The 17,533-nt window shown below is 49.6% G+C and overlaps 1 protein-coding gene and 1 pseudogene across 2 annotated transcripts in view; one reads left to right on the top strand and one right to left on the bottom strand.

Annotated features, from left to right (window-relative positions):
* The window catches only part of LOC116887433 (RT1 class I histocompatibility antigen, AA alpha chain-like), a 106,636-nt gene that overhangs the window by 7,917 nt on the left and 81,186 nt on the right, over positions 1–17,533 (bottom strand). The window lies entirely within an intron of this gene.
* LOC116887414 lies at positions 1,982–4,814 on the top strand (annotated as a pseudogene). Its single transcript, XR_004386211.1, has 6 exons — positions 1,982–2,103; positions 2,306–2,574; positions 2,756–3,031; positions 4,099–4,374; positions 4,468–4,602; positions 4,780–4,814. The product of XR_004386211.1 is annotated as an RT1 class I histocompatibility antigen, AA alpha chain-like (transcript).

The following is a 17,533-nucleotide window of genomic DNA, read 5'->3' as shown; positions in this document are numbered from 1 at the left end:
GCACTGGACACATCTCCAGAACCCTGCTGGCCTCTTACACTTCACAGTGACTGCTGTGCTGGTTTGAATGAGAACAGCCACACAGGCTCATGGGAATGAATCCTTCAAATGCAGCTGAGGCCATGTTCAGAGAGGATTGGGAGGTGTGGCCTTGATGGAGGATGTGTGCCACTGGTGTGTGCACTGAGGTTTTAAAAGAGTTTCACTGGGCTGGAGAGATGGCTCAGTGGTTAAGGGCAATGACTGCTCCTGAGTTCAAATCCCGACAAAAACACGGTGCCTCACAACCCTCTGTAATGAGATCTGATGCCCTCTTATGGTATCTGAAGACAGGTACAGTGTATTTTATGAATAAATAAAATATATTATATATAATATTTTATGTTACATATATTATATATATCAAAATTTTTTAAAAATCGACTTTCACTATTGCCAGTGTCTCAGTCTGTTACTTGCAAATCAAGTCGGGAGCTCTCAGCTGTTCCCCCACCACACCTCTCCTCTGCCATCATGGATTCAAGTCCTCTGAAACTATATAACAGATTAAACATATTCTTTTATAAGATGCCTTGGCCATAGTGTCTTATCACAGTAATAAAAACTAACTAGAGCTAGTGTGCTGACACAGGCCTTCAATCCTATTGTGGTTGATTGAATAGGTGGCCCACACAGACTCATGTGTTTGGATGCTGGACGCACAAAGAGTGGCACTGTTAGGAAGGGTAGCCTTGTGGGAGTGGGCGTGGCCTTGCTGGAGGAAGTGTGTCACTGAGAGGAAGGGCTTTGATGTCTCTGTGCTCATGCTCTGCCCAGTGTGGAATGAGAGCCTCTTCCTGGCTGCCTTTGGATCAAGATGTAGAAGTCTCAGCTCCTTCAGCACCATGTCTGCCTGCAGCTGCCATGCTTCCTGTTATAATGGACTAAACCCCTGAAACTGTTACCCAGCCACTATTGAATGTTTCTTTTTAGAATTGTTGCCTTGGTCATTGTGTTTCTTCACAACAATGAAAGGAAAACTAAGACACCCAGCCCTCAGGATGCAAAGGCCATGTATCTCTGGGAGGTCAAGGTCAGCTTGGTCTACATAGTGAGTTCCAGGACAGCCAGAGCAGTGCAGACAGACCTTGTCTCAAAAAACAGAATAAATAAGAAGAAAAGTAACAGAGACAGATCCTTTCTGTGGGGCTGCCTACCCCAACTGCATCCTTAGGTCAGTCAGGATGGAACCTAAGAGCTTCAAGTTCCCATGGAAAACACTCACAGCACCTAAGAGTGGTTCACTGAAACAGGAGCCTCCGAATCCTGGAGAGGCTGCTGGGCTGCTGTGGAGACCTGCATGGGGAGGTGACTGGAGTTCACACCTGTGCTCACCCACATTTGTTGCTCTGTGTGATGGGTGACTCTCTTCAGGAGCCCCCACCCATCTCTCCTCTTCTTTCCACTTCAGTTCTGTGGCTGCGATTTGGAGAGCTCCACAGAATGAAGAAAGGTGCAAATTTAATATTTCCCCACACTACTGATCAAGTGAAGAGAGCCTGTTCTCTGTGGGGTCCGGGAGGGGCTTGCAAGCCAACGCCTCCTCTGCATCCACAGGGCTTGTGTTGTGATTGTATTCCCGGAAGTGGCTTTTCTTCTAGAAGACTCCAGGGTCTGACTTCTGAAGAGAAGAAGGAAGAGGAGGGTGGAGGAGAGCACACAGGGAGCCTGGCCTGCGGGTGTCTCCTGGTGTCCACACAGCTTCTGGGTGACACCATGACAAACAGTGCTCTGCCCCACAGCCCAAGGTTCAGGTAAAATCTCAGTCCCCAGGCGGTGAGGTCATGGGCGGGGCTGGGGATTCCCCATCGCCCCAGTTTCACTTCTGCTTCTAACCTGTGTCAGGTCCTTCTGCCCGGACACTGACGACACTATGGCAATTCTCACTCCCATTGGGTGCCGTGAACCCTGTGAACCAATCAGCGTCGTCATGGTACAGGAGTTATAAAGTCCGCGCAGCCCGCGGGACTCAGACTCGTCCGGGATCTCAGATGGGGGCGATGGCACCGCGCACGCTGCTCCTGCTGCTGGCGGCCGCCCTGGCCCCGACCCAGACCCGCGCAGGTGAGTGCGGGGTCGGGAGGGAAACGGCCTCTGCGGGGAGGGGCGGGGGCGGCACCGGGGAAGCCGGGTCCCCGCGTCGCACACCAGACCCCCGCCCTTCTCCACCCGCGTCCTGAGCCTGGCGCCCCTGCTCCCTGCCCGGCCTGCGCACCCGCCTGGGGTCCGGGGAGGAGGTCGGGGGTCTCACCGCGCGCCGCCCCAGGCTCACACTCGCTGCGGTATTTCGAAACCATCGCGTCCGGGCCTGGCCTCCGGGAGCCCCGGTACATCTCTGTTGGCTACGTGGACGACACGGAGTTCGTGCGCTATGACAGCGACGCGGAGAATCCGAGGATGGAGCCGCGGGCGCGGTGGATGGAGCGGGAGGGGCCGGAGTATTGGGAGGAGGAGACACAGAGAGCCAAGGGAAGGAGCAGACTTTACCGAGTGGACCTGAGGACCTGCGCGGCTACTACAACCAGAGCGAGGGCGGTGAGTGACCCCGGGTCGGAGGTCACGACCCCTCCGCGTCCCCACACGGCCGGGGACTTCCGGGTCCCAAGTCCGAGGTTCGGGAGCAGAACCGACCCGGGCCGGTTTCCCTTTCAGTTTGGAGGAGTCCGCGGGCGGGCGGGGCCGGGGCGGGGCCGGGTCTGACCGCGGGGTCCCGCAGGCTCTCACACCATCCAGAGGATGTATGGCTGTGACGTGGGGTCGGACGGGAGCCTCCTCCGCGGGTATGTGCAGTTCGCCTACGATGGCCGCGATTACATCGCCCTGAACGAAGACCTGAAAACGTGGGCGGCGGCAGACTTTGCGGCACGGATCTCCCGGAACAAGTTCGAGCGGGCTGGTTATTCAGATTATTACAAGGCCTACCTGGAGGGCGAGTGCGTGGAGTGGCTCCGCAGATACCTGGAGCTCGGGAACGAGACGCTGCTGCGCTCAGGTGCGGGGACCGCGGGCTTCTCTTCCTCTGCCCTAGGGTGGGGCTCAGTCCTGGGGAAGAAGAAACCCTCAGCTGGGTGATGCCCCTGTCTCAGAGGGGAGACAGTGTCCCTGGGTCTCCTGATCCCTCATCACAGTGACTGCACTGCCTCTCCCAAGGCCCAGCCTTCTCCTGGAGAGTTCTGAGTCCCTCTCAGGAGGGAAGGAGAGAATTTCCCCACTTAACAGCAGGGGGCTCCCTGCTGTCAGCCATGGCCTCTCCCAGGCCAGGTTCTCTGCCCACACCCACTCTCTGAGGACACTGACTCCTGTCCTGTTGAGTGTGTCAGCCCTTACACCTCAGACCAGAAGTCTCCTTTACCTCAGAGGAGACATGGACTCCACTACACTAGGCTGGTTCCCCCAGTTTCTAGGTCTTTCCAAAGAATACATTCTCACAGATCCCTCCCTGATGTGGGGTTTGCTTCTCTTCCACACCCCATTTCTCTATTCCTACGGTGGAGAATGGTCCCATGAGCCCTTATGGGGTACCCTGGAGGAATATAAATTGGGAATTTCTTTTTTCTTTTTTCTTTTTTTTCCTTTTTTATTTATTTATTTTTTTTCGGAGCTTTTTCACTTAGGCAAGCTCACCCTGAGCTAAATGCCCCCAACCCCCTCTTTTTCTTATTTTTTTTTTACTTTCTTTTTTTTTTCCTTTTCTTTTTTTTTTTTTTTTTTGAAGGCATTATTTTGTTTCTAGTCAGGTTTTCTCTGCAAACACATATTAAATCAATTATTTTCCATTCCCTCTTCTGTTCTGTGACCACCCATCTCATGCTATAGAACATCACATAAGGACGGCCATGTTGACCCACTGGCTCATGTGGATTCCCTCTTAGCTTCTGAGTCCCTCAGGAAAGTGTGCAGTTCTGTGCTGAGGGGACCAGCTCTCCCTGCAGCTCACTAGTGAGATGACAGTTGAAGTGTCAGACACACACAGTTCAGTGTCATCCTTGATTTAACTGTGTCCTGTGTAGATTTCCGTTTGTCTTGTTAACTGTGTGATTTCTTAAATCTTCCACACAGATCCCCCAAAGGCACATGTGATCCTTTACCCCAGACCTGAAGGTGATGTCACCCTGAGGTGCTGGGCCCTGGGTTTCTACCCTCCTGGTATCTCCCTGACCTGGCAGTTGAATGGGGAGGACCTGACCCAGGACATGGAGCTTGTGGAGACCAGGCCTGCAGGGGATGGAACCTTCCAGAAGTGGGCATCTGTGGTGGTGCCTCTTGGGAAGGAGCAGAATTACACATGCCGTGTGGAGCATGAGGGGCTGCCTGAGCCACTTTCCCAGAGATGGGGTAAGGAGGGAGCCTTCTGTAGACCCTGAGCTGTCAGGGCTGAGAGCTGGGGTCATGACCCCCACCTTCATTTCTTGAACCTGTCCTTCCCAGAGCCTTCTCCATCCACCGACTCCAACATGGGAATTGATGTTACTTCTGTTGTTCTTGGAGCTGTGGCTGTCTTTGTAGTTTTGGCCATCATTGGAGTTGTGGTGGTTCTTGTGAGGAAGAGGAGGAGAAACACAGGTAGGAAAGGGCAGGGTCTGTTTCCCCTCAGCTTCCTTTAGAAGAGTGCTCTGCTCATTAATGGGAAACACGGCCACACCCCTCATTGCTGCTGTCTCCAACTGGGTCCTCTGTCAGTTCTGGAAACTTCCTCCTGTCAAGACCTTCCTTGAACTCTCACAGCTTTTCTTCTCACAGGTGGGAAAGGAGACTACGCCCCTGCTCCAGGTTAGTGTGGGGGCAGGAGTGTCCCTGAGGGTATTGGAGTGAAGCTGGAGATGTGGGGAGCTCTGGGAATCCATAGTAGCTCCTCCAGAGAAATCTTCTGGGGGCCTGAGTTGTACAATGATATGAATACATACATACACACAAATACATATACATATACATATTGTTTTGTTTTACCCTAGTTGGGGACAGCTCCCAGAGCTCTGATGTGTCTCTCCCAGATTGTAAAGGTGACTCTGGGGTCTGACTGGGGAGGGGCAATGTGGACATGATTGGGTTTCAGGGACTCCCAGAATCCCCTGTGAGTGGAGGGTTGTTGGGATGTTGTCTTCAGAGTGATGGTTTGTGACTCTCATTCTCTAGCATGAAGACAGCTGCCTGGAGTGGACTGAGTGACAGACGATGTGTTCAGGTCTCTCCTGTGACATCCAGAGCCCTCAGTTCTCTTTAGACACCAGTGTCTGAAGTTCCCTGTGATTCTATGGCTTCTGTGTGAAGAACTGTGGAGCCCAGCCTGCCCTGCACTTCAGGACCCTGTCCCTGCACTGCCTTCCTTCCCTTCCAAGGCCAACCTTAGTGGTCCATCCTGGGGGGGGGGTGGGGACATCTGCATCCTGTCACTCCGTGCTACCCTGAGCATCAGCTCCTCACTTCCACACTGAGAATAAGAATCTGAGTGTGAACTTGATTGTTCACATCCTTGACCCAAGTGTAGATGGCTTTTTAATTACTGGATGGAATACTTAGAGTTTTTTGTTTTGGGGTTTTGCTTTGTTTTGTTTTTGTTTTTGAATAAAATAATTGGCAGATGAAGAAGCTTCCAGAATCTGTGTCACTAAGCTGTGTGTGTCTGGTGGGACAGGGTGAGGCTGTGGGAGCTGAGTGTGGACAGGGCTGTGCCCAGGTGTGCTCAGTCTTTGATGGGCTCAGGTCTTGGCTCTGTCACCTCCAGGCTGTGCCCTCTCCATCTTTGTGAAGACATGGGGACAGTCTGTGATCACAAGGACACAGGGAAGGTCAGAGCCTTGTCCTGTCCCCAGGATTATGAGCCCCCAGGGCTCAAGATCAGAGACTCAAGTGGGGTCCTCTAAAGTGCAGGGTGCACAAGATGAGTCACTACATTTCCTCCCACCCACTTGATTTAGCTGCTAATGATGGGGTCGGGAAGCTGCCCTGGGCTCTCCCTGTGGCCATGCTGCTGTGGTGATTTCTGCTTCTCCTTTCCGGTGTCAGGGAACTGAGGTGCAGGATGTGCCTTTTCGTTGAACTCTCAGGAGCACATCCCCAGCTGAGATAACTGGATTAGACTTTTCATAACCTATTTTCAATAATGGAATTCTTAAATGCATAACCTCCCTTCTAGTCCACCACCCATGGGAAGATGTGGAAAAGAAGTTTTATGAGGATACTGGAGAGGTGGGCCTGTTTAGAGATGGTTCTCTGGGGCAAAATAATCTGCAGCTCAGTTCACAAGAATCAGCAATGGCTGGTCAGTTCAGAAGAAGCTGGGAGGCTGAGCTGTTTGCTGTGTAGTAGTTCCTGGGGTTAACTTCAATCTCTAATTGACAGTACAGCAGCCGTCCAGATCAGTAGTGTCAGGATGGCAGACACGAATCATCAGTGGTGACACAAGCCAGCAGAAACTGCCAGGCCTCCACCAAATTGGCATGAGTCAGCAGGACTGAGCAGGACCAGCAGGGAAGCCAGGAGAAGTTTTCTGCCGTGACTCCTGTCACGTGTCTGCCTTATCATGACATCCTTTCACCTGTGTTTGCTTCAGCAAAATATCATCTGACTCAACTGACTTTCCAAAGAAACCAGAAGTTTCCACTTGGGCTGGAGAGGTTGCTCAGCGGTTAAGGGCACTGACTGCTCTTCCAGAAGTCCTGTGTTCAATTCCCAGCAATCACATGGTGGCTCACAACCATCTGTAATGGGATCTGATTCCCTCTTCTGGTGTTTCTGAAGACAGCAGTGTATACTTATAATAAATCTAAAAAAAAAAATTATTAAAAAAAAAGAAGTTTCCACTTAGTGAACAGCGATGCTTCTCTCTCCTGTAACTTGGGCCCCGCCCCCTGAAACTTTTGTACTCCTGGACTCTCTTATCATTCAGCAACTTGTGTTCTGGAGTTAACTCCTGAAGTTCTCTTAATATATCGTTCCCAGCTCAGTGGACCTGGGTCTTGCAGCTCCACCTTGGACCTGCAGGCTGCGGTATTCCCCATAGTCTGTCTTAAAGTCTTGTTCACTGGCCTGTTGTTGCTCTGCCTTTGGATGGCTCCATATTGAAGGAGACCAAAGTCCCCCTCAGAGACCTGGGACCATTTAAATCATCTCATATTCATAGCACTGAAGACACGGGAGGCAAAAACTGAGGTAAAAACCTGACAGCTCAGTAAGGAAACTTTATTTCTCAACTATATACAAGATATCTATATACCAGCCTGATGCTACAACTAAACTCCAGCTCTTCAGAAATCTCTTTCTGTCTGTCATTCTTCTGAGCTGCTCTACCCTTCTCTTGGGCTCCTCCAAATCCAAGAGGGCTCCTGAGCTCTCTTTCCTAGATTTCCTAGATTTTACCAGAGTCCTACCTGATCCTTCTCTGAGTTTCCTGAAGACTCAAAGAGGAAATCTCCATCACTTACCTGGTCCTTCCATAGACGCTCTTCCAAGATGAAAGAGGGAGAGAGAGAGAGAGAGAGAGAGAGAGAGAGAGAGAGAGAGAGAAACTCTTTTTTTTTTTTCCGGAGCTGGGGACCGAACCCAGGGCCTTGTGCTTGCTAGGCAAGCGCTCTACCACTGAGCTAAATCCCCAACCCCTGAGAGAACTCTTTCAATGGTGCGATATCTTATAAAAGAAGTTCAGCTTCTCCCATACACCCTTGGCAAGCTGAGCCATGTCACTGGTATGGGATTTTTCTGCTCAGGGACTGCTAGCTTTGTTTTCACCCCCTTTTCCCTGGCATCAGGCCCATGGGTTAAGGTAGGACGTCCTTCCCAGATTAGTTGACTTTTGCTGAGGGGCCATTTCTGTGGGGGCTGCTGGAGAAGGGAGAGGTGTCATCACCGTGGACAGCTCTCACGGTATAAGGCTCCAGGCTGAAGCCGAGAAAGAAGGTGTCGCCACCGTGGACAGCTCCTGTGATGGCTGCAGGCTAAAGAGAGGAAATTGAGCCGCCATTTTAAAATGGTTTCCTCCATTTTGGACAGCTCCTGCAGGACATTTTGCTGAGGAGGCCCCCAGGCTGCAACAGGAAGGAAGGGCCTGCTGCCACTTTGACGGATTTAGCGTTAGGGACTACAATAAGCCAGGACAAACCCTTTCTCCCTAAGCTGTGTCTTGTCAGATATTAAGCCACAGTGATGGAAAATGGAACTGTATTGGTTCCTTTCCTGTTGCTGAGATAAAAACACCATGTCCAAGGGAACTTATAGAAGGTTCATCTGGGGATTAGGGTCCCACAGAGTTAAGAGTCCATCAACATCATGAGGGCAAGCACCAGGCATGGCAGCAGGACTGTGTGAGAGCTCACATCTCCACCACTGCCCCAGTGACATCCTTCCTCCAGCACGGCCCCTCCTCCTAAGCTTCCCCAAACAGCACCAACCGGGAACCAAGTGTTCAAATGACCAAGAACACGGGGGTGGTCTTATCTGAAGGACCACAGTAACTTATACAGACAGTGACACCCAAGCTCTCAGTGCAAATATGGGGTCTTCCGGGTGTGGTGCCAGGGAAATGTTAGAGATCCCCCCAAACCAGACAGGAGCCGATCTGAGGTAATCACAGTAGGGCCTTCTTCTTTGAACCAGCTCCGGCCAGCACACTGTGTCATGCAGGACAGTTTTGGTGATGAGGAGCCCCGAATATCTATTGGGGCTCACTGTATCCCCAGTAAGTAAGAATGCTTATAGCTGTTTCACAGGACCTGGGTTCAGTTCCCAGCTCTCACACATTTGTAACTCCAGCCTCAGAGGGGATAGGGCGCCCTCTTCTGGCTGCCTGGGGTGCTCCATGCAGGTGGCACACAGAGATACATGGAGCAAAATACCCTTTTACATAAAAATATTTTTAAAAGAACGAAAAAGAAATGGATAGAAATAAGATTTCGTTAAAGAAAGATCCTTCGCTTGCCTAGCAAGCGCAAGGTCCTGGGTTCGGTCCCCAGCTCCGAAAAAAAGAAAAGAAAAAATAAAAAAAAAGAGATCCTTGAACAATATTGGGGGACACTCCAGCATGGAGGAACACCTACCAACTCTACTGCAGGGCTCTAGGGTCCCCTGCACTAGATTTATCCACTGGTCTTAGGATTCAGCAATGGAAGAGAAAAATCGACACAACTCCCCCTACAGAGTGGCCCCTGATGCTACTCGTCTATGCAGCCTGTGTGTTCGCCCAGTTATGCTGTTTGTGTTGTTATGTCTTGTAGATCAGGGTGACCTTGAATTCTCTTTTTAAGATTTATTTATTATGTACACGTTTTGTCTGCACACATGCCTGCCTGCCAGCAGAGGGCGCCAGATCTCATTCTAGAGGATTGTGAGCTACCACGTGATTTCTGAGACTTCAGCTCTGGACCTGAGAAGAGCAGTTAGTGCTCTCAGCCTCTGAGTCATCTCTCCTGTCCTGACCTTGAATTCTCCATCCTCCTGCCTCACCTCCGTATGCCAAGAGTCCAGTGTGTGAGAGTGTGGTGTGTCTATGTGTGTGTGTGTGTGTGGTGTGTGGTGTGTGTTTGTGTATGTGTGTGGTGTGTGTGTGTGTGTGGTGTCTGTGTGTGAGAGTGTGGTGTGTCTATGTGTGTGTGTGTGTGTGTGTGTGTGTGTGTGTGTGTGTCTTATGTCACTGGAGAGTGTGATGTTGAGTCACAATCAGGGAAGGAGCAGAGATGCAATCTGTGTTTCAGCTGGAAGATAAGGACCCGTGAAAACCCCAAACAGAGGATTTGGGTCTGAAGGGGAAATTCCTGGCTGCTTCACTCTGAAGGGTCTTCCCCAGCATTCAAAGCTCATAGCCTCTTAGGTGATCTAGAACGGGACAGGCTCCTAATCCTGTTCCCTGCTGCCCCTGGCGGCTATGAGCGGCATCGCAGCTCCAAAGGTCCTGGGGCTGACTGGACTGTGCCAAAAGTCCCTCCTGACTGCAAGAACTGCTTGCTGGCCTGTGGCTTCACGTGCCTCTGAAGCTGTCCGGGTCACACTGGAACAAGGGCCACACTAAAGGAACCGGTATCCCTGCACAGCCCCCACATCAGAGGGTTACTTTCTCTTTCTTTTGTTTGTCGCTATCGCCAGAATCACAGAGAGCCAAGGCATAAAAATATGCCGAGTAAAATTGTGGAACTGGAGAGGTTGTTCAGAGGTGAAGAATGCTTATTGCTGTTCCACAGGACCTGGGTTCAGTTCCCAGCTCTCACCCACTTGTAACTCCAGTCTCAGAGGGGATAGGGCGCCCTCTGCTGGCCGCCTGGGGTGCTCCATGCACGTGGCGCACAGACATACGTGGAGGCAAAATACTCTTATACAGAATATATTTTTTAAAAGAACAAGAAATGGAGGAAAATAAGATTTCTTTAAAGAAAGGGATCCTTGAACAATGTTGGGGGACACTACCGCATGAAGGAACACCTACAAACGCTACTGCAGGGCTCTAGGGTCCCCTGCGCTACATTTATCCACTGGTCTTAGGATTCAGCAACGGAAGAGAAAAATCGACACAACTCCCCCTGAGTGGCCCCTGATGCTACTCATCTATGCAGCCTGTGTGTTCGCCCAGTTATGCTGTTTGTGTTGTTATGTCTTGTAGCTCAGGGTGACCTTGAATTCTCATTTTAAGGTTTATTTATTATGTACACGTTTTGTCTGCACACATGCCTGCCCGCCAGCAGAGGGCGCCAGATCTCATTCTAGAGGGTTGTGAGCTACCACATGATTTCTGAGAATTCAGCTCTGGACCTGAGAAGAGCAGTTAGTGCTCTCAACCTCTGAGTCATCTCTCCTGTCTCGAACTTGAATTCTCAATTCTCCTGCCCTCTCCTCAGCATGCCAAGGTGTGTGTGTGTGTGTGTGTGTGTGTGTGTGTGTGTGTGTGTGTGTGTGTCACTGTGACTGGAGAGTGTGGTGTTGAGTAACAGTCAGGGGAGGAGCCAGAGGTGCAATCTGTGTTTCAGCCCGAAGATCCTAAGGACCTGTGAAAACCGCAAAACAGAGGATTTGGGGCTGAAGGGGAAATTCCTGGCTGCTTCAGTATGAAGAGCCTTCCCCAGCTTTCAAAGCTCACAGCCACTTAGGTGATCCAGACTTGGACAGGCTCCTACTCGTGTGTCCTGCTGCCCCCTGGTGGCTTCGAGCGGCATCGCAGCTCCCAAGGGTCCTGGGGATGGACTGGGCTGTGTGAAAAGTCCCTCCAGACTGCGGGAACTGCTTGCTGGTCTGCGGCTTCACGGACCCTGAAGCTGTCTGTGTCACACTGAACAAGGGCCACACTAAGGAACCGGGCATCCAATGCACAGCCTCTCCCCACCCCCACCCTCTGCATCGGAGCATAAATTTCTCTTTCTTTTGTTGTCGCTGTTGCCTGGGATATGAGCTCCCCACCTCCTGACCCGGTCCTCACTGAGCTGCACACCTGCTGAGGTTGATGGGACCCATCCCAAGAAAGGGTTCCGGGATTCTTTAGGATTAAATGCCTTTAATCCCAGCCCTCATGAGGGCGGATCTCTGCATTCTTCGACCACATAGCAAGTTCCAGAACACCCAGGGCTATGAGGTGAACCCAGGAGCCTGGGAGCCCCAGGACTGGCACCTATGGGGGTGGTGGGTAGGGAAAGTTGTGACAAGTGAGAAAGCGGCATGGATTCCCAGGGCCAGGTCTCTGAAAGAATAAAGATTTAAACTATCCCCCATGACCCTGCTGGAGGACAAGTGCCTCACAGCCAAGAATAACATAACATATTTTGGGATGTAGCCTGGCTAGCCACCACAAACCAAGCCTCGATAAGGCCCTGACTCAACAGTCCTGAGAAAAACAAGAATTAGGGTCAGCTTGCCCCAGAAGGAGGGTGGCCTAGAGTTGAACTGAGCCAAAGTTACAAACCAATGAAATTGCTTTGTGTGACTGTTGCCAACTACCTATGTAATTTTCCCTATAAATCCCTTCCCCTAATTGGGCTCCGGGTCGACTCCTCTGTCTCTTGTGTGAGATACGTTTCGTCCCCAGAGCTCTGGTTCCTCAAATACACCTCTTGTTTATTACATCAAGACTGGTTTCTCATGAGTTCTTGGGGGTTGTGTTGTCTCGAGATTTGAGTGGGGTCTTCCCCACCCAGTGTCTTCATTTTGAGGGGCTCGTCCGGGATCTCGAAACCACCCCAACTCGAAGACCTTGGAGATGAGGGAATCCCCAATTGTGTCTGAGTATGCACCGCTGTCTGTATCTGTCTCTGTTTTGGTTTCACCGTGTGTATATATTATTGTGTCTTGGTACCGGTCTGTGCTGGGAGTGGATGTGGAATCCCACTCTGTACAGCCGCCTCTGTGGTCTGTGACTGGCCGCGGAAGGGGGGACGCCCCGAGCCCTCAAGCTGCAGCCCTGGAAGACGTTCCACGGGTAGAGAGCAGTCGGGAGAGCCCGACTGTGGGCAGTCAGAAGGACCTGACTGTGGTTTTCTGGAACAAAGGGGCCAGGTGCTCCTTTTACCCTAGGCCAGGAGTGGACGGGGAATCCCCTCCGTCAGAAGTCACGTTCGGCTGCCTATTTAAGTATGCTGAACAGACAAGTGTGCTTGGACGTGTTAGTGTCTGTTGTCTGTGTTCTGTTTTCTGTGTTTGGTGTTCTTTTTCTTTGCCATGGGACAGGCTGGCGGCAACCCCTTTGTCCTTGATGGTGGACCATCGGACGGATGTTAGTACAGAGGACACTCTGGAATCCTGTTGGGAGGTGGAATCAGATGGTCCATCTCATCCAGAAGCAGCTAGGAGTTTAGCTTTGAGTTTGCAAGGTACTGAAGGTACCAGGCATCTGTGAATTGGTTATAGGATGCTTTGTCTTGTTTGTCTGGTTTGTTTTCTGTGGTAGTTTGTCAGTGTCCTTTTGGCTTTTTGTTTACGTTTTTTTGAATTTGGACTGACAACTGTGTTTGAAATCATGAAACTGTTTGCTTTGTTTGTCAAAGAGTTTTACTTGGTCCTCTTGGTTTTAACCAAAAGTTAAAAATAATTTGCTTGAGAAAATTGTTTTTGCTGGGGAGTTTTTATCTTTCTCTCTTGAGCCTCTCCCCAAGGAGAGCTGCCCCTCTCTTGCTCCCTTTGTCAGCCCAGCTGCTGTTAACAGTTGTGTGAAGAACTCCAAGGTTCATGGTAACCCTGTCTGGAAACGGGCGTGTAAGAGCCTGAAAGCTTTACCTTAGATCCTAAGAAATTTCTCCCTATTTGCTTAAACATTCACAGCTTCTAAGGAAGGGACAGCACAGAGTGAGAAGTGTGGGGCTGAGGTGGCAAGCATGCAGGCCTGCTAGCAAGCTGCAAGGCTCTTTGGCGTGGGCAGTGGCGCAGCTCAGGCCAAATCCAGTAAGAGGGTTTCAAGGTGATAAGGGCTGGCAGGGGTTGATGCTTTGACAACAAAAAGATAATATAGAGTTAGTGGTTGTTTTATGAGACTTTTGGCCCTGAAAAAAAAAAAAAGTTGCCTTCAGTGGCCAGACCTTCAACCCTTGCTCACAGAAGGAGGAGGCGTTCATTAAAGGGGAGCCTGCCTTCTGCTGACCCTATTCCAAGAGAGGAGTGGTCTCAACATTAAGTCATCTTCCCGTTAATCATCATTGACATGGAGGTGCCTTTGATCCTATCCCCTCAGCAGCCAGTTCTGCCCCTGTGGTCAAAATGCCCCCAGGTTGTGGGGCAGAGCCCTAAAATAGTTTCAAAAGAATCTGCAACAAACTGTGAAGAACTTTGTTTTGCTAGTCAAAATTTAGAATTCAGGCTTTGGCTGTGGCCAAGGTCAGGATTAATGTTTTCTTTTCCATGGGCATTTAACCCACTGAGACAGTTTGGTAAAGGGCTGCTACTGAGGTCCTGAAAGTCCCAGGTAAACCGGTTACAATTCTTTTGTCAACCACTTGGCATCTAGCACCCAGGTCCTAACTAACCATCTCTCCATCCTTTTGTTATTAGTTCTTAAGTCCATAGAGACAGTCAATAACAGATCAGCTCCCTCTCTGCCTTGCCTTTCTGTTTTCTACAGGAACAAAGCTTGTGCTTTTTTGGTTTTTTTTTTTTTTTTTTTTTTTGGAGCTGGGGGACTGAACCCAGGGGCCTTGCGCTTCTAGAGCAGTCCTCTACCACTGAGCTAAATCCCCAGCCCCTTGTGCTTATTTTTACAACAGCCTTTTTGTCCCCAAAAAGTCCTCTGGTTTAGCTTTGTGACTAAATGCTATTTGCCCTCTTCAGTGGACCTCTATTCTCAAGATTCTCTTGTTTTTCTCACCATCCCATTTTGAGATCTTGTTAGTAGCTATTACAGGTCTTCTTTACCACCAGGAAAGCGAATTCTACTAGAGGCCAGAAAGATAAATCCAGACATGGATGGAAGAGGACTGTTGACTTAAATACCCCTGAAGGTAGGGAGTGCTCCAGGTCTCTGTGGCCAGGCTCCAAAGGGTGGGTCTCCTGAAAAATGCCCCCACCAATCTGGCTAAAGATAAGGAAAAGATATAAAGAGAAAGTTGCAGAATTTGAAGGGTTAAGCTAAGTTGCTGAGAGTTGAGTGTAAGTTACAGAAAATTAAGGTTGAAGTGTATTTACATAAGTGGACAGCATCTAATAGCTGTAGAGAAAGATGCAGATGAGAGCGACTGAGGAAGAGAAAGAGGAAAGAAGGTAAAAGAGCAGAAGCTAAGGGAAGAAAAGAGAAAAGAAGAAGAAGCTAGAGAGCTAAAGAGGGATAAAAGACAGAGGAATATATACTGCCCACAGTAGTTAGGGAACCTAGGAAGACAGTACCTGGCAACAGAAGAGAATTCCTAGCTAAAGATCAGTGTTTATCGCAAGGAAAAAAGGACACTGGGTCAGGGACTGCCAGGAAGAACAAGAGGGCCTCTCATGGCCCGGAGGCAAGCCTCTTGGTCCTAGAGGCTATTTACTGTCTTGTAGGAAGATAGAAGGAAAGCCTGCCCAGTTGTTTGTGTCACGGGCCCAACACTCTGTGTCCTACGCCTAAATGGGCTAATGTCAAAAAGACCTAGAGTACAAGGGGACTGCATTGAACAAACAATACTCATGGACTACCGAAGAATGGTGGACCTTTGGGGGGTGTCCACTTGGTCCTTGTGATCCCAGACTGCCCCACGAGTCTGGGCCCTGCAACCTGCTAGGACACCGACCTAGATCCCCCTTCATGACTGTCAGCAGGGAGCTCACTAAAGCACAGGGTGACATAAAAGATCAGACTGATCAGAGGGGTAGATGCCATCTGGTTCATAGATGGAACAGCTTAGAGAAGGAAAAAAGATGGGCTGGGGTGCAGTGGTAGATAAAACAGAGTCATTTGGGCTCAGGCCCTACCAGAAGGCACCACTACTCAGAGGGTAAAAGCCAGCTCTTCAAAGCCCTTGAGCTGAAAACTAGATTTAATATCTCTGTGGACAGCAGGCATGCCTTTGCTACAGCCCATCAGCAGAGGGCCTGCTGACATCTGAGGCAAAAAAGGAGATTCTCTGGCTATGTTGGGCCCTCCATGACCCAGCCAGGCTGAGGAAGAGACTCTGGTACACCTCAACGGAAAGAAGATCCTGCTACAAAAACAGGCAGGGCCATAATAAAAAAATGTAGACTCCCTTAGGGGATGCAATCATCAGATGTTTTTCCAAAACTAAATATTATGTCACAGGTCTCAAGTATCTCATGGAACAGATAGTGACAATTAATACCATGCCAAAAGGTATGTTTTCAGGAAAGTTGACTGTGGTGGGCTCCATGAGGCACCTGGATCCCTACTGAAGTGGACTTCACAGGGGATAGGAAAGAAAATATGGTTACAAAATGTCTCTGGTTTATAGATATCTTTTCAGGAATGGGTAAAAGTTTTTCCCCCCCAAGCAGGAACTGGCCTCAATAGTCATCAAGAAGATGATAGAAAGAAATCTTCTCCTTTGGAGTGCCAAAGGTAATTAGGGTCAGACGACACTGGCCCTGCCTTCGTTGTCAAAATGCAAGCCAGAGTGTGGCCAGGTATTTTGAAGTCAATTAAAATTATATTACATCCTACAGACCTCAAGTTCAGGACAGGTAGAGAGAATAATAAAATTTAAAAGACCCTGACCAAATTGACTGTGGGACTGGCACAGACTGGTGGCCTCCTTCCTCTTGCTCTCTTCAGAGCAAATGCCCCTTCAAGATTCAGCCTTACCCACGTCGGAAGAGACTGAGTTCAGGGCAGGTGAAAAAAGATAAATAAAACTCTAAAGGGACCTTCTGACAAAATTGTGGCCTTAGAGACTAGTGGGGAAGACTGGACTGTCCTCCTTCTTTTGCTCTGTTCGATGTGTGGAACACTCCTCCATTGCCTGGCCTAACACACTATATGTGAGATTATGTGAGGCCCTTGAATCGGTGCATTTCTACAAGGTTTCCTAAAACCTGTTTGCTCATTGAGCTTTAGAAACAGTCCAAAGAGTGGAACTTGAGCCAGTAGAGACCTTTACCTACAAGGGTGATCCAGGGTGCCTCACCAGTTCCCAGCAGAAGATGCAGTCCTGGATCGATGACACAAGGCTGAGGGGTAGAACCCCTAGAAGGACCTAAATAGTACTGTTAATACTCCCATTGTTGTTAAGGGATGGGATTGCTACATCAGGTCCTTTTCTCCCATTTGAAGACAGCACCAGATGACTTCTCCAAAATGAATGGAGTTAGAAAAAGACACAAATCCTCTTAAGCTTCATCTCTGTTGCTTAACTTATAATCCCCATATCCCCAGAAACTGATTTAGTAGAGAATTTCCTCCCAGGCTGGGAGGTAATAGTCCATCTCAAAGGTGACCCCACCGCATGCCATGGTGGCCCCTCTCACCCTGACTTTTATAAGTTGGTAGCTGACCTAGACACCTAGGACATTCTGACAGATCTTCAGTATGCCCTAGAAGTCCCAAAGAGATTTTTCACCTGGGGGCAGAATTTGGATCTTGAGAAAGTCCAGAAGCAAGGGCCAATTGTGGAGACTGAGGGTTTACATTTGCCCAGATGTCAAGGTGGGGCTACCATCCAGCGTTGTGGGGAGACAGGGTTTACACTGTTCTGCTTGAGATGTGAAACTAATTTCCCGACTCCTAGGACCCTTAGCTATTTCTTCTTACTTTTGACATTTGGACCCTGTATTTTTAACAAGTTAACAGCCTTATTAGAGAGTTATTACAGTACCAGGTGCAATGCTTTACCCTTATTATCATGCCTCAAAAGACCTTGGGAAAAAATTGGAAAAGAAGGCACTGGTTCTAAGGTTAGAACTAGTCACAGAAAGCAAAGTGGGAATGAAAGAATAAGGTGCAAACTGTCCCCACTGACCCTGCTGTAGCGAGACAAGTGCCTCAGCAAAAAATAACATAACATATTTTGGGGATGTAGCCTGGCTATAGCCACCACAAACCATCTGGCCTCGATAAGGCCTGACTCAACAGTCCTGAGAAAAACGAGAATTAGGGTCAGCTTGCCCCAGAAGGAGGGTG

Source organism: Rattus rattus, chromosome 18 (genome assembly GCF_011064425.1).
Source record: "Rattus rattus isolate New Zealand chromosome 18, Rrattus_CSIRO_v1, whole genome shotgun sequence".
Lineage (NCBI taxonomy): Eukaryota > Metazoa > Chordata > Mammalia > Rodentia > Muridae > Rattus > Rattus rattus.
The sequence above is the reverse complement of the archived record's forward strand: the minus strand, read 5'-3'. Positions and strand labels throughout refer to the sequence as shown.